General features: G+C 40.9%; 1 protein-coding gene across 1 annotated transcript in view; it reads left to right on the forward strand.

Moving 5' to 3' along the window:
* The window catches only part of SAP30 (Sin3A associated protein 30), an 84,774-nt gene that overhangs the window by 26,938 nt on the left and 43,639 nt on the right, over positions 1-14,197 (forward strand). Inside the window, exon 5 of the transcript XR_011567984.1 lies at positions 11,911-12,015. The gene's annotated coding sequence lies outside the window, so the exon portion shown is untranslated. The remainder of the gene's footprint in view (positions 1-11,910; positions 12,016-14,197) is intronic.

Consider the following 14,197-nt stretch of genomic DNA (forward strand, 5'->3'; position numbering starts at 1 on the left):
TTGCTGTTTTGGGAGGTTATTAATTACTGATTCAGTTTCTTTAGTAGATACAGATCTACTCACATCATCTGAGGAAGGACACTCACTGCTTTTTATGAGTTTGGTGGTTTAGGTGGTTTAGTTGCTAAGTCATGTCCAACTCTTGCGACCCCATGGACTGTAGCCCCCCAGGCTCCTCTGTCCATGGGATTTTCCAGGCAAGAATACTGGAGTGGATTACCATTTCCTTCTCCAGGGGATCTTCCCAACTCAGGAATCGAACCCAGGTCTCCTGCATTGCAGGCAGATTCTTTTATGAGTTTAGAAACTGAAAATACTCTTTCATACTCTGACAGAATTTTAGATTTTATTTCATATTCTGATTTGAATTAGTCATTTTTGGCTTTGTTTATATATTTTCTTAGAATTATAAATATTCAATTTAATTCTTACCTCCAAATACTAGTGAAAGGAAAGACAAAAAAATGAGATCTATTTCACTGTATGTTTTTTCAGATTTGAGAGAACAAGGCACTACAGTGTTGTATTACATCACAGTCTAGTATAGACAGAATAATACCTTCCAATAATAATACCTTACACTTTGCAAATTGTAACATAAGTTGTATTTTTTTCAATGTAATTCTGTGAGGTGTTTTAGTTCTCAGTTACTTCTGATTCAGGCCTTCTTTATCCCCATAAGGTAATTGATGTTTAAAAAAAAGAGTTACATTTCCTGACATTTTTTTCAGATTACTCTTCAAAGAAGGATAATTAAATCTCTTGTTAATTGAGCATTTAATATATGCTAGGAATCACCACAGTCATTAAACTTTAAAAGACATAATAAAGTCTAAGACAGAACTCTACTATGTAAAGTTTTTTTTAAAGAGCTTTATTGAGGTAAAATTGACGTATACTAAAGGACAGATATTAGAGGATGCAGTTTGGTAAGTTCGGGCACATGTATGTCCCCATTATACCATCACTATAGTCAGGATAGTGAGGGGACCCGTCAGCCCTAAGTCTCTTCCTGCCCTCTTGTCATCCACCTGTCTCAGTCCTCCCTGCCCCCACTCCCATCCAGACAACCACTGACTTGTTTTCTCCCCCGAGATTAAGGTGCATTTTCTCCAGTTTCATATAAATGGAGTCATAAAATATGCACTCTTTTTTTATCTGGCTTTTATCACTCAGCATACTTACTTTGAGAGATATATATCTGTCCATTGCCTGTATCAATAGCTGACTCCTTTTTATTGCTGCGAATTACTGCATTATGTATGCTATAAATTGTTATCCATCCGTCTATTGATGGGTATTTGAGTTTTTTTTAGTTTCAGGCTGTTGCAAAGCTGTTATGAACACTTGTGTACAAGGCTTTGCAAGATCATAGCTTTCATTGTGTGCATGTGTGTGCGTGCTCAGTCGTGTCTGACGTTGCTACCCCATGGACTGTAGCCCACCAGGCTCCTCTGTCCTTGAGATTTTCCTCTCCAGGGGATAGCTGTCATTACTCTTGAGCATATACCTGTGAGTGGAATAACTGGTAGGTGTATGTTTTACTTTTTAAGGAATTACTAAATTGTTTTTCCAAAGTGGTTGTACCATTTAAAATTCCCACCAGCAGTCTGCAAGAGTTCCAGTTTGCTACGTCCTCTCCAACACTTGATATGGTCAGTATTTTTAATTTGTACATTCTGATAGGTGTCTTGTGGTTTTATGTAGCATTTCCTTAATGATTAATGGTATTAAACCTCTTTCATATGTTTTCTTCATCTGTGTATCTTCTTTGTTGACCTGTCCAAATCTTTTCTCATTTAAAAAAGTTGGATTGTGTTCTTGAGTTGTGAAGGTTCTTTGTATATTCTGAACACAAGTTCTTTATTAGATATATACTTTCCAAACATTTCCAAACATTTACTTCACCTATGACTTTCCTTTTCACCTTCTTATTTAAAATAAGCAAATGTTTTAAGATTTTAAAAGAAGGAAAAGTTTAAAATTAATGAAGTATAATTTCTCAGTTTTTTAAAATGGAATGTGGTTTTGGTGTTATTTCTAAGGTCACAAGGGCTTCCCAGGTGGTGCTAATGGTAAAGAACCTACCTGCCAATGCAGGACCCATAAGAGATGGGGTTCCATCCCTGGGTAGGGAAGATCCCCTGGAGGAGGGCATGGCAACCCACTCCAGTATTCTTGCCTGGAGAATCCCATGGACAGAGGAGCCTGGTGAGTTACAGTCGGTGAGGTCACAAAAGAGTTGGACACAACTTAGCGACTAAATGACAACAACATACAAAATAAATAACAAAGTCCTGCTCTATAGCCCAGGGAAGTATACTAAATATCTTGTAATAACTTATAAAAAAAAGAATCTGAAAAAGAATATGTAACTAAGTGACTAACACAACATTGTAAATCAACTATACTGTATTTCAACAACAATAAAAATTTTTTGAAATAAAATTCTATCTTCCTTCACAGATTCTTAATCTGCCTTTCTTGCTTTAATTTTCCATGACATTTATAAACCTAAATTATTATAAAATATTCTTATTGTGTCTCCCCCCGATTGAATGGAAGTTCCAGGAAGGCAGGCTTTTTTCTGGTATGTATCCACCCCAAGCACCCTTAACAGTGCCTGTCATGTTAGTGAAAGAATAAATAATATATCCTCATCTCTAGATGCTTACAGCCAGAGAAGGATGAGTCTCTCAGATTGCTAAACTCAATAGCTAGTTGCAGAGAGCTTTATAACTGGAAGAGGTTAGTGACCTGCCACATCCTTAAATTTGCATGTCATCAGGTACTATTGTTTTAATTTAAATTAATTCATTGTATTTAACTTTTTCTAAATAGTCTGACTTTAAAATGTATATCCCAATTTCTGGTTTTTGTTCATTTGCTTGATTTTTGTCAAAACTAGCATTTGTTCTGGATTACTAATTCATACCTGACTTAAAAATATATATATTTCTATGTACGTGTACATTTATGAGAAGATTCAACAGCAAACAGCAGCTGCCTTTTCTGTAACCTCCCTCCCCTGATTCCTGTCTTTCAAAAGATTGGGAGTAAGGGGAGGAGTTGGGAGGAGAGCTGTAAGCTCTTTTTAATCTTTTTGCCTTAATGTGTTAGAATTTTTCTGTTACTTTAGATCATTGGCATTTTTCATATCTTTTTGAGCTTTGATCTTCCTAGTTTTTTACTATGTAATCATGTTCTTATTTTTGGTAATCTAGTTTAATTTTGTCTATATCTTGTGGCTTTTGAACAAACTCATTCATTTAGCCAACTTGGGCTCCTATTGCCTTTCTTATATTTCCCACATATAAGTGTAGTTTGTTCTTGAGCTCATTTCATGACTGTTAACATCTTATGCTTTCTTTCTATTAGATGGTTCTAATGAGAGCCATTCGATTTTTTTAAGAAAAATTATTTTTCTAAAAAAATAGTAATACCTGGAGAAGGCAATGGCACCCCACTCCAGTACTCTTGCCTGGAAAATCCCATGGATGGAGTAGCTTAGAAGGCTGCAGTCCATGGGGTTGCTGAGGGTTGGACACGACTGAGCCACTTTACTTTCACTTTTCACTTTCATGCATTGGAGAAGGAAATGGCAACCCACACCAGTGTTCTTGCCTGGAGAATCCCAGGGACGAGGAAGCCTGGTGGGCTGCCATCTATGGGGTCACACAGAGTCAGACACGACTGAAGTGACTTATCAATAACAATAGTGTAAGGCATGGAAAATACAGAAAAGCACAGATAGAATAAAAATCAACTAGAGTTTCAATGTGGAGAGGACAGTTGTTAACCTCACTTAGGACTTCTATTTTTTTTTTAATTATGATATAGTTGCTTTACAATGTTGTGTTAGATTCTGCTGTACAACAAAATGAATCAGCTATACATACACATATATCCACTCCCTCTTGAGCCTCCCATGCAGTGGCAAGGGTGTTGAGAAGGAGAAATGGAGATGGCCAGGGACACTGGGAAGCTAACGTTTATGTTCTTGGTGGGAAGTATGTCGGAGAAAGAAGTTGATGGAAGAGATGAGGTGAGAGAGAAAGACTCCAGGATGCCTATTAGGTTTCTGACCTGAATGGTACTGACATTTATTGAGCTGAGGGGGATTTAAGAGTAAATTTCTGGACAAGTTAATCTGAGATGCCCATCAGATGTGAAATGAAGATGTTGAGTAGACAGCTGAATGCAAATCTGGAGGTATGAACTTGAGGGTCATGGGGATATTTATTGCTTTGTCTTTGTCGTGGTGGGACTTCAGGGCAGTGAGTACAGACTGGGACGAGAAGAGATGAGGGACGGAGGCCTGGGCCAGCCTCTGTGTGGGGACTGGAGGAGGCGATGCCAGTTCCGTGAAGGCAGGGCGTGCACCTTTTCCTCCTCCCTCACCTCTCGGAGGCCTGCTTCCAGGCCAGGCTCACAGGATGGGCTCACACAGCATCCGCTGAAAGAAGGAACAAGCAAATTGCTAGAGAAGGCAGTGGGTACGTTGCCACACCGTGGGCCTCTCTGGCTGTGTCCAGGCCAGAGCACAGAATGGCGTTTCTGTCTGCCTTAGTCACATACTAGGGTGGAAAGTTCCACACCTGGCAAGTACTTGCTTGAAGCTTTTTTTTTTTTTTTAAACAGTTTATAAATTACCTGTTTGAACTGAAGTCTTCTCTTTTCCTTTACTTAAGTACAGATAAATAGCTTTAACTACTATTCTGCAAGTGGGGAAATGTCTGAACCAGTATGTCCCCATGATACATTGGTTTGTTTTTTCTTTAAAAGACACTGACCTTCATCCTTAGAAATCCATCAAGACCATATATTTTCAAGTGCCAACAAGAGTGAAATTATTTTGACCAGTTTGAAGCAAATTGCTCTCTTTTTTCCCCTCGTTCTGTTGAAGGACCTCCCCTTTAAATTCCTCCTGGAATGCATGCAAATTACAACAGCAAATAAAGCTAAAAACTGAACATCTGAGGAAATAACAAGAGATCTTTAGATAGTTACCGACTGGTTTTTTTGGATTCAATTTTATGTAACTAACATTGTTTCTAATGTTGTAAGATATCATTCCTATCCCAACAGGATAGCGGCATTATTTTTTACAATAAAATTATATTGTATCTCATTTTATGTGTTTAATAATTGATATTAACAAATACGATTCAGATGAAAAACCTAAAAAAATATAGATCACCTGATAAATGTCTGATTAATCATCAGATCAGATCAGATCAGTCGCTCAGTCGTGTCCGACTCTTTGCGACCCCATGAATTGCAGCACGCCAGGCCTCCCTGTCCAACACCAACTCCCGAAGTTCACTGAGACTCACGTCCATCGAGTCAGTGATGCTATCCAGCCATCTCATCCTCTGTCGTCCCCTTCTCCTCCTGCCCCCAATCCCTCCCAGCATCAGAGTCTTTTCCAATGAGTGAACTCTTCACATGAGGTGGCCAAAGTACTGGAGTTTCAGCTTTAGCATCATTCCTTCCAAAGAAATCCCAGGGCTGATCTCCTTCAGAATGGACTGGTTGGATCTCCTTGCAGTCCAAGGGACTCTCAAGAGTCTTCTCCAGCACCACAGTTCAAAAGCATCAATTCTTCAGCACTCAGCCTTCTTCACAGTCCAACTCTCACATCCATACATGACCACAGGAAAAACCATAGCCTTGACTAGACGGACCTTTGTTGGCAAAGTAATGTCTCTGCTTTTGAATATGCTATCTAGGTTAGTCATAACTTTCCTTCCAAGGAGTAAGATTAATCATAACCCTGGATAAATTTTTTTGAGCTTTTTATTTTGTATTGGGGTATATCCAATTAACAATGTGGTGATGGTTTCAGGTGAACAGTGAAGGACTCAGCCACACATGTACATACATCCATTCTCCCTCAAACTCCCTCAATAGTGGCCTTATTTTCAAAAGATCAATGCAGAGGATATACGGCTGTAGGCAAGATGTTTCCAGTTAAACAATAAATCACTGCCACTGTCATATATGGAGGGGATTGCAAATGTTGGTTGTGTAAGGGTATTTGGCACCAGCAAGCTTTTGAATGGTTGGACTTAAGGGGAAACTGAAAAAGAAAAATTATCTCATTTAATGGCCAAAACTTGCAGGGTTATGTCGTGAAAGCGTTCAGACCTTCAGGGAGCAATGCTCCTGCAGACAGCTGATGTCTGTTCTAGAAACTGGCATTAATAGCATGGAATGAAGCAGAATTGATGAATTAGAAAGGGCAGCCCTTTTTCTGATTCCTTTTGTAACATGGCCAGAAAGAAGTGAAGGCTGCAAAAGCAATGAAAATTCCAACCCAGAGCTTGACATTTAAAATATCAAAATTATAGTTGGAAGAGATGAAAACTGCCGTCCAGTCCATGATGTTTTCCATTCATCTTTCCTGGCCGATGAAAATCAATGTTTTTTTTTTTTTTTTTTTTTTTTACAATTCCCTCTCTTTCTTATTAACTGTACCAGAAGAGATTTATATTGGAATGACTGAGCACTGAATTGAAACTTCTCAAAGTGTAGGTTAAAGGAACAGAAGTGGTATTACAAGGTGAATAAGCCTTCCAAGCATCTTTAAAACAGACACAGTCAGCTCCAAGAGACCCTCATCAGTTGAAAACCAGTCTACCTCCGCCCCGAAGGTGATCTGCCTTCGAGCGTCTTAGAGGATGCTATGAATATGCAGGCTTGCATCATTCTCATTATTTCCCTGAAATCATTACCACTGCAGCATTTGAGAGAGCTTTTCACAGCTTGTGTAACTAAGTGAAGGACCTTTAAAGAGGAATTTTCATAAGTCCCAAAGGAAGAAAGGGTTCCCTTTATTGTAGCAGTATAGACAGTGTGTTGTATTCCATCCTGGGGGTGCCGAGGATAAATTTCGTGAATTCCCTCTTTGTCTCACATATTTATACCAGTTTCTTATTTTAGGAATCAGGATTTTCAAAAGCAAAAACAAAACAAAACATTGCTTTCTCACTGTCTTTATACTTCATGTAAAGTAGGAATAAAGAGATACAGCTAGTGCCTGGAAAAGGAGCTTATAATACTTCCATCAGTCTCACATAGTCCTGAGTAATTGTGGGGCCAGATTCAGAGTAGATGGGGGCTTTAATAAGGCTTTCATAAGGACCAGTGAGGGAGCTGCCTCCTTTAAAGCCCCCAATTAAATGCCTTTCCTGTTAAGAAATGTACATTTTCTCTTCTCTTTTCATCTGATTCTTTCCCTCTAACCTGGGAAGTATCATTTTTCTCATCACCTCCTCTGAGGCTTTCTCCATCTCCCTTTCTCTTCTGACTCGGACACAAAAACACTTCTGCCCTATTCTATAGCAGTAGTTTGCAGCAGAAACAACAACCTAAAATGATTTTTAAGGAAAAAAGTACATACCGTTTTTCTTCTTTCCTTTGGTCTTCTTGGCAGAGGAATCTCCTTAAATGCTCAAACTCACTGGGTGAGTTTGGGCAAAAGGAGAAAAGAGGAGGTGCTGGAAGGAGGTTACAAGTGGACCTTTGTCTGCTTCATCCCTCACCAGCCCGCCTGCCAGGCCACTGCAGCCAAGACTGGGGAGAGAAGGCAGTGGAGAGAGACAGGGCTGCGAGATGGAGAACGGCCCCCTGGATTCTTCCAAACCAGGTGGGAGTGAGCTAAGAGCTTCTTGACAAGGAAATAGCTGGTCTGCACAGGCACCTCAGGGAGGCGGACTGTCACAGCAATGAAGTGTAGAACCTGAGGCATTTACGGAGAGCACAGAGAGTGATTTTTACCTTAGGGTGTGTGTGTGAGAGAGAGAGAGAGAGACAGACAGGCAGAGAGCACAGAGTGCTTTTTACCTTAGGAGAACAGGATGTGTGTGTGTGTGTGAGAGAGAGAGAGAGAGAGAAGGAGAGAGAGAGATAAGGGCACAGAAAGCAAAGGAGAGGAGGGAGGAGGAGCAGGAGGAATGGCCACTGTGATTCAGGAAGGCGGTTGGCTGAGGATCTTTTCCCTTTCACAGTTTCTTTGTGTGTTTTTGCCAAGTTTTCCTTACCATCTAGATGTCTTATTTTGATATGGGTTGCAGAGTTGGACACGACTTAGCGACTGAACAACAACCATCCCAGCTTACCAGGTCCTCACCCAAATGTTATCCGTCACTGTAAAACAGTTTTAATGAAGTGGATGAAACTGGAGCCTATTATACAGAGTGAAGTAAGCCAGAAAGAAAAACACCAATACAGTACACTAACGCATATATATGGAATTTAGAAAGTTGGTAACAATAACCCTGTGTACGAGACAGCAAAAGAGACACTGATGTATAGAACAGTCTTATGGACTCTGTTGGAGAGGGAGAGGGTGGGAAGATTTGGGAGAATGGCATTGAAACATGTATAATAACATGTATGAAACGAGTTGCCAGTCCAGGTTCGATGCACGATACTGGATGCTTGGGGCTGGTGCACTGGGACGACCCAGAGGGAGGGTATGGGGAGGGAGGAGGGAGGAGGGTTCAGGATGGGGAACACATGTATACCTGTGGCGGATTCATTTCGATATTTGGCAAAACTAATACAATATTGTAAAGTTTAAAAATAAAATAAAATTAAAATTAAAAAAAAAAACCATAAAATGACTAAAAACGAAATCTATTCTGTGCCTCAAAATAAAGGCATGAAAGGAATTTCATTCTGTTTGGAGTGAAGTGGAATTGTAGCATCTGTTAACTATCCTTTAGTCATTGTTGTTTTAATTCAATTTTGACCAGAATTCCAGGAGTTAGAAAGATTATAATAGAGCAGGATTATCTAGATGAAGAACAGGGGGGAAAGCATTCCTGGTTGTATCGAATGAACTTTTCAGCCAACCCAGTGTGTATGTCTGTGTGTATGTCATATATATATATATATGAGAAGGAAATGGCAACCCACTCCAGTATTCTTACCTGGAGAATCCCAGGGACAGGGGAGCCTGGTGGGCTGCCGTCTATGGAGTCGCCCAGAGTCGGACATGACTGAAGTGACTTAGCATGCCTGCATGCGTATATATATAAGTGTGTGTGTGTGTATACATTATCAGTCTTATGTTCAATCAAAGTTTATTACAAATAGAAAGTGTTAGTCACTCAGTTGTGTTCAACTCTTTGCTACTCCATGGACTGCAACCTGCCAGGCTTTTCTAAGTCCCTGGAATTCTCCAGGCAAGAATACTGGAGTGGGTAGCCATTCCCTTCTCCAGGGGATCTTCCTGACCCAGGGATTGAACCCAGGTCTCCCACATTGCAGACAGATTCTCTACCATTTGATCCACCAGAAAGAAAGAAAGTGAAGCCTCTCAGTTGTGTCAGCCTCTTTGATACCCCATGGTCTGTAGCCTGCCAGGCTCCTCCATCCATGGGCTATTCCAGGCAAGAATACTGGAGTGGGTTGCCATTTCTTCCTCCAGGGGATCTTCCCAACCCAGAGATGAAACCCAGGTCTCCCGCACTACAGGCAGATTCTATACTGTCTGACCCACCAGTTCAGTTCAGTCGCTCAGTTGTGTCCAACTCTTTGTGACCCCATGAATTGCACCATGCCAGGCCTCCCTGTCCATCACCAACTCCCGAAGTTCACTCAGACTCAAGTCCATCGAATCAGTGATGCCATCCAGCCATCTCATCCTCTGTCATCCCCTTCTCCTCCTGCCTCCAATCCCTCCCAGCATCAGAGTCTTTTCCAATGAGTCAACTCTTCGCATGAGGTGGCCAAAGTACTGGAGTTTCAGCTTTAGCATCATTCCTTCCAAAGAAATCCCAGGGCTGATCTCCTTCAGAATGGACTGGTTGGATCTCCTTGCAGTCCAAGGGACTCTCAAGAGTCTTCTCCAGCACCACAGTTCAAAAGCATCAATTCTTCGGCACTCAGCTTTCTTCACAGTCCAACTCTCACATCCATACATGACCACAGGAAAAACCATAGCCTTGACTAGACGGACCTTTGTTGGCAAAGTAATGTCTCTGCTTTTCAATATGCTATCTAGGTTAGTCATAACTTTTCTTCCAAGGAGTAAGCGTCTTGTAATTTCATGGCTGCAGTCATCATCTGCAGTGATTTTGGAGCCCCAAAAAATAAAGTCTGACACTGTTTCCACTGTTTCCCCATCTATTTCCCATAAAGTGATGGGACCAGATGCCATGATCTTCGTTTTCTGAATATTGAGTTTTAAGCCAACTTTTTCACTCTCCTCTTTCACCTTCATCAAGAGGCTTTTTAGTTCTTCTTCACTTTCTGCCATAAGGGTGGTGTCATCTGCATATCTGAGGTTATTGATATTTCTCCCGGCAATCTTGATTCCAGCTTGTGCTTCTTCCAGCCCAGCATTTCTCATGATGTACTCTGCTTAGAGGTTAAATAAGCAGGGTGACAATATACAGCCTTGACGTACTCCTTTTCCTATTTGGAACCAGTCTGTTGTTCCATGTCCAGTTCTAACTGTTGCTTCCTGACCTGCATACAAATTTCTCAAGAGGCAGGTCAGGTGGTCTGGTATTCCCATCCCTTTCAGAATTTTCCACAGTTTATTGTGATCCACACAGTCAAAGGCTTTGGCATAGTCAATAAAGCAGAAATAGATGTTTTTCTGGAACTCTCTTGCTTTTTCGATGATCCAGCAGATGTTGGCAATTTGGTCTCTGGTTCCTCTGCCTTTTCTAAAACCAGCTTGAACATCTGGAAGTTCACGGTTCACGTATTGCTGAAGCCTGGCTTGGAGAATTTTGAGCATTACTTTACTAGCGTGTGAGATGAGTGCAATTGTGCGGTAGTTTGAGCATTCTTTGGTATTGCCTTTCTTTGGGATTGGAATGAAAACTGACCTTTTCCAGTTCTGTGGCCACTGCTGAGTTTTCCAAATTTGCTGGCATATTGAATGCAGCACTTTCACAGCATTATCTTTCAGGATTTGAAATAGCTCAACTGGAATTCCATCACCTCTGCTAGCTTTGTTCGTAGTGATGCTTTCTAAGGCCCACTTAACTTCACATTCCAGGATATCTGGCTCTAGGTGAGTGATCACACCATCATGATTATCTGGGTCATGAAGATCTTTTTTGTACAGTTCTTCTGTGTATTCTTGCCATCTCTTCTTAATATCTTCTGCTTCTGTTAGGTCCATACCATTTCTGTCCTTTATTGTGCCCATCTTTGGATGAAATGTTCCTTTGGTATCTCTAATTTTCTTGAAGAGATCTCTAGTCTTTCCCATTCTGTTGTTTTTCTCTATTTCTTTGCATTGATCGCTGAAGAAGGCGTTCTTATCTCTTCTTGCTATTCTTTGGAACTCTGCATTCAGATGCTTATATCTTTCCTTTTCTCCTTTGCTTTTCGCTTCTCTTCTTTTCACAGATATTTGTAAGGGCTCCCCAGACAGCCACTTTGCTTTTTTGCATTTCTTTTCCATGGGGATGGTCTTGATCCCTGTCTCCTGTACAGTGTCACGAACCTCAGTCCATAGTTCATCAGGCACTCTATCAGATCTCGTCCCTTAAATCTATTTCTCACTTCCACTGTATAATCATAAGGGATTGGGAAGCCACCAAATAGAAAAATTCCCCCAAATTAATGACAGTGCCAGTTCATGATATAGAACTTAAGCAATAATGTTAAAAGTATTGGTATTAAATTTGAAAAGCAGGCTGATTAGTATTTCCTAAAAAACAAGTAACAGTAACAGCAAAATGCTCCCAATCAGAGGAAGTCTCGGAAGATGTTTTAGGTATAAGTAATTGCAGACATTGGACATCTTAAACTTGTGGGGGAAAAAATGGGAACATACATAAACTCTTCCCCTGATTCCCACCTGGGAGCTTAGGCCTGCACCCAGATTTAGGATATGCTGCTGTTTCCTAACCAGCCCCTTTCTCCTGTTTCCTCCAGGCTTAAAGCCTTCTGGAGTGGCTGAGGGTGAGGTGTGGAGAGAAGCAGCCTCAAGTTTCAACCTTCACAGGTCCCCTCCCAGGAGAGAAGGAGGACCTGTTTTATGTGAGTATCTTCGACAAAAGGATTTTCACAATAATCATGCTAATTGAAAACTAATTCACAATATATTTGTTGACATTATGAGACAAAATAGCCTTTGAAAATGTCTCTAAAAATCTTCCATCCGTTAAAAAGAAACAATTAACCTGTTTTATTAACTTAATTACTTTTGAGCTCCATATAAGAGTATTCTTTTTGATGAAAACTAAAGTTTCCTCTGAACCTGGAACGTTTGTGCTGAGAATGGCTTTTGCAAGTGAATTGAACAAGATAACCTCCAGTACTCAGACTTAGCTTTCTGCTACTGCAGTGAAACAGGAAAATTGACCCACTGAGGAGCCTCCATGAGGCCTGGAGGAGACAGCAGAATTAGTCACCAATGGGCTGTGGCCTGTGAGCTTATGCCGCTGCAGGAAGGCACCTGCTTCCCAAAGGCCCTCCTGTTGGTATTAGGATGCACTTGGGAACTGCTAGGACCCCCGACAGGCAGCCGTGACTGTGACGGGGCTTACGGGGGGGACTTCCTGCTCAGAAAATTTCATCAGAAGAGCAAACACACACTCTCCTTTGCCTGGGTGTGCACAGCAAGGCTCCCTGACCCGTAGAAGTCGTGAGCACCCTGCTGGACCTGATCTTTATTTTTTGTTCTTGAATAGTCTAACTTATTATTCAATTTGTTTCAAAATAATCCCTGGTGTCTCAGACAGTAAAGAATCTGCCTGCAATGCAGGAGACCCGGGTTAAATCACCTGGAGTAGGGAATGGCTTCCCACTCCAGTATTCTTGCCTGGGAAATCCTATGGACAGAGGAACCTGGTGGGCTACAGTCCGTGGGGTCGCAAAGAATCAGACAAGCCTGAGCAACTTTAATGGGGTGAAATAGTTTGGTATAACAGCAATTACCATTTAAAGTATTTTATGTTTTTAAATATAGCTTAAGGCACATGTATTCTGTTGCTTAGTCAACTCTTTGCAATCCCGTGGACTCCTCTGTCCACAAGATTCTCCAGGCAATAATAGTGGAGTGGGTTGCCATTTCTTCCTCCAGGGAATCTTCCCGACCCAGGGATCGAACTCTCATCTTCTGCATGCCTCCTGTGTTGGCAGGCAGATTCTTTACCACTGAGCCACCTGGGAAGCCCTCAGCTCAAAGAACATCCATTGCTTAAATGCACTTTGACATAATAAGACAATACTTTTATAGGCATCATTGACACCTGTGAACAATAAATAGCCTAGTAGACAGATTAAGGTTTAACCTTTCTTTTCTTTGGTGGCTATTTAGAGATTTAAAAGAACAAATAAGTCATTTCAACAGGAATCTGCTACAGATATTTACCTCTATATAATCTTCAGCTCAGACATGGAATGCCAAAAACAGGCTTTTGTTAGCTGACCCCCTCGACCCCCAACAAGGAAAATTATCCCCAAACCCATGTTTTTATTTTAGATATATTGATCTTCCAGTATAAAGCTTGTCTTTTAAATACCAAATGCAATCTAGGGCCCACAACCTGACTCCTTCTAAAGAATGAGAAGAAAGCAGAACTGAGAAATTTCTTTGAATTGTTTGGTAACTATGTACAAATTTTAAGAGGTCAGTCAATCTTGATACATGGAGCTAAACCTGCTGGTAAATAATTACACTTCTCAGACACTGCGTCTTTATCTTATGACAAAAACTGATCTTTAAATATCATAGAAATAAAGTCAGAAAAGTGGACCTCAGGAGAGAAGTGGATCGAGGAGAACTGGCCAGTTTTAGGAGCCCATGGAATATTTAGAATGAATGATCATGTTCACATGAAAATAAACCCTGGCAGGAAAAGAGGCCAAGAAAGAAGGAAACTTGAAAATGAGCCCTTTGGTTTCCTGGCAGTCTAAAAGAGGCCTTGGACTGACAGTAAATGGAATCATAGCCCAGATCCCAACAATAATTGTGTGGTTTGTTGGACACAACCTACTTATCAAACCGAGAATGAGAAAAGGTTAAGTTGCCAATGGGTGTTCTCTGTAGAGCCAAAGTGGGTGCTGAAGCCTCTACAAGCCTCTGGTCAGTTGGTAATGAGGACAATACCTGTATCAACATTAGTGATAAAAATGACATTGCCAAGTTCACCAAACACTTTAGAAATCTTGGCTTATTTCACCCAAGCAACATTCCTTCCCGAGGTACTTTTTCAGG

The sequence above is a fragment of the Bos indicus genome, chromosome 8 (genome assembly GCF_029378745.1).
Source record: "Bos indicus isolate NIAB-ARS_2022 breed Sahiwal x Tharparkar chromosome 8, NIAB-ARS_B.indTharparkar_mat_pri_1.0, whole genome shotgun sequence".
NCBI classification, from domain to species: domain Eukaryota; kingdom Metazoa; phylum Chordata; class Mammalia; order Artiodactyla; family Bovidae; genus Bos; species Bos indicus.